Raw genomic sequence first — 3,255 nt, forward strand, 5'->3', positions numbered from 1 at the left:
AAGGAAATTATTGACAGAGACAGCATACAAATAGGTGATAACTTAACGGATGCAAGTGGTAGCAATAACGAAGAAGACGACGAGGTCGCTTCCCGACACTTCGAAACGGTTGTAAGAATTAGAAATCTCGAGGAAGACTACAGAGACAGGCCAAACACACCTTTGGGGAGAGATGCTCAAATGAGTTCGCATACCTCTTCGTATTATAGACGGATTGTAATTGGAGGCAAAAATTTAGAAATATTAGAATTGTTAAAGAATTGGTGCGGAAACACAGCAGATGGGAGATGAAAGAATAAAGCCTGCCGGAGGAGCCAAGCGGTTCTTGGCGCTACAGTCTGGAACCCCGCGACCGCTACGATCGCAGGTTCGAATCCTGCCTCGGGCATAGATGTGTGTGATGTCCTTAGGTTAGTTAGGTTTAAGTATTTCTAAGTTCTAGGCGACTGATAACCTCAGATGTTAAGTCCCATAGTGCTCAGAGCCATTTGAACCATTCTGAAAGAATAAACGAAGTAACGGGAGCAAGGAAAGAAGCGAAAGACGAATCGGAAAAGACAAGGATAATAATAGGGAAGGGGGTACAGGAGGCTGGAACGGAACCTGAACCTGCTGTCAGTACAATCCAAATGGCAACTGAAGATGAGAATGTGTCAGACGATACACCGCCAGCCTGTGAATGTGGGCCGGTGGGTGTTACCAATGTTCAAAGGAAGACCACATTAGGATCTACTGGGCAAACCTTGTGTGTAGAAACAGAGTTGGAAGTTGAATCCAATGTGGAAGCATTAAAGATAAATGTTGAATATGACTTGTGTGGTGATGTGACTATAGGAGAACTGAAAGCCAGCCGGGAGAATGCGCGTTATGCTCAGATCAGTCTTGGAGACGGACTGAAATCCCATATATCAATGTTAACTTAGCTGTGATGCCACTAGCAGGCATATTAAATGTCTTGTCCAGTGGATATTATGAAACACTTGGCGTAAATAATTCGTACCAGTGATGTACGTAGTTCAGGAATGTATGACGGTCGGAAGCAAAGTCTGTGAGAAGGGTAAGGTGCAGATGGAATCAAAAACCTGCAAAGAAGAAGAAACGAAAGAAACGACTACGGTTCAGTTAGATAAGGTTTCCGTAAAATGACGCGAAATGAAACGCCTGGTTTGCAGGGCCACAAGAGGTTAGACACGGACAGTGAAGTGGCGACTCAGCTGCGAGAAGATATGATTTGGCCGCGCCGTAGGTAGTTACGGACTGAATGATCTTCAGCCACTGGACAGAATGGAAAAAAAAATAACAGTAGATTTTTCACCACAGACACGACAACATACGGAATTGGTCGATCGCGTGTTGTGCAATATACTAGATGCAGCCAACAAGAAAAAACATGGCAGCAAGAAGGCTTGTAAGAGAGAATATCATGTGGGATAGAAAGTCTCAGTAAAATCTTTCCCAATTTAGAACAAAGTAAAGTGATTACGTCACAGATTCTTGAAGCTTCCTGGCAGATTAAAACTGTGTGCCGTACCGAGGCTCGAATTCGGGACATTTGCCTTTCGCAGGCAAGTGCTCTACCATCTCAACTACCCAAGCACGGCTCACGACCCGTCCTCACAGCTTCAGTTCTGCCAGCACCTCGTTTCCTACCTTCCAAATTTTCGCAGGAGAGCTTCTGTGAAGTTGGGAAGGTAGGAAACGAAGTACTGGCAGAACTGAAACTGTGAGGACGGGTCGTGAGTCGTGCTTGGGTAGTTCAGGTGGCAGAGCACTTGGCGGCGAAAGGCAAAGGTCCCGAGTTCGAGTCTCGGTGCGGCATACAGGTTTAATCTGCCACGAAGTTTCATATCAGCGCACACTCCGCTGCAGAGTGAAAATCTCATTCTGGTCACAAATTCTTCTCTGTGTATAATGGTCCAACGAGAATATGAATAATTAAGCATGTGAACGCATTCGAATTGGAAACAATTAAATCGCATAAATTGGTTGGTGTACTCCACATCAGACCCTGACTGGAGTAAGACAGAAGATGTCGACGCAGGGCGAGCAGCTAGTGCAAATTAAGATACAGTGCTACATGAAGTTGGATAGAACAGTTAGCGTCTGTAGCATTAGTCTACAATGTACGATTACGACGGACGCTGCTTGTTTAAGTAGTGGCATGGTGTCTAGCATTACAGACAAACCAGACATGCACAAAGGGTACCATCTCTGACAATGTTGGTGTATTTGAATCAGAGGTAATTTTCTGGTTAAAATGTAAGTGAATTGACGTCCACGAAGATTAGTAATAAAACAGGGATGTCACAGGGATATCACAGGGATGAGAATATCTAGTTTTAATGTTGATGTTTTACATTGATGTTTTAAGCACCTTATTGCTTCTCGTTGTTGAAGAGCAATTTGTGGACGGCAATTACATCTTTCAACAGGATCAAGCTCCTGTTCATAATACACCGCCTGTGGCGGAGTGGTTACACGCCAATAACATCCCTGTAAGGGACTAGCCTGCGCAGAGTCCTGACCTAAATCCTATAGAGCATCTTTGGGATGTTTTTAAACGCCGACTTCGTGCCACGCCTCACCGACCGACGTCGATGCCTCTCCTCAGTGCAGCATTCCGTGAAGAATGAGCTGCCATTCAACAGGAAATCTTCGAGCACGTATACGTCTTTAGTTGAACCTTTCTTCAAGGCTAAGGTTGGGCCAAAACTATATTGAATTCCAGCGTTATCGATAAAGGGCGCCACGAACGTTGGCCTTTACTTTTAAAGAATATAGCAGCAGATCTAATTTTGTACTTACTTTTAGGTATGTAATTGATTTTCTAATTTATTATGATTATTCCTAGTTAGTAACTTTCATTTTAGGGCGTAATCAGTAACTGTTTCGTAACTTAAATTATATTCTTGACATGTAGAAATATAAATTTCTGCACTGATTATAAACGTTTGGAGGACGAAATGCTAGTATCTATTAGGCTATATTCGAAAACATGTTAGCCAAACCAGCCCTGTATTAATTCCGAAGTAATTAACAGTTTTGTCAAAAGTATTGTTTGTGTCACTATATCTGTTAATTTCATGATTTAAACAAATAATTCGGCCTAAACGTTGTAGTAGACGAAACTGTAAAAAAGGCGCAATTTTCATTGTATGCAGTCAATTGAATTAGTTTAGTTTTAATTGTAATTTCTGCAAATTTAACTTTAAACAATGTGTAGTTTCAGCACCTATTATTGTGATGATACATAAG

The sequence above is a fragment of the Schistocerca gregaria genome, chromosome 6 (genome assembly GCF_023897955.1).
Source record: "Schistocerca gregaria isolate iqSchGreg1 chromosome 6, iqSchGreg1.2, whole genome shotgun sequence".
In the NCBI taxonomy this organism is placed as follows: domain Eukaryota; kingdom Metazoa; phylum Arthropoda; class Insecta; order Orthoptera; family Acrididae; genus Schistocerca; species Schistocerca gregaria.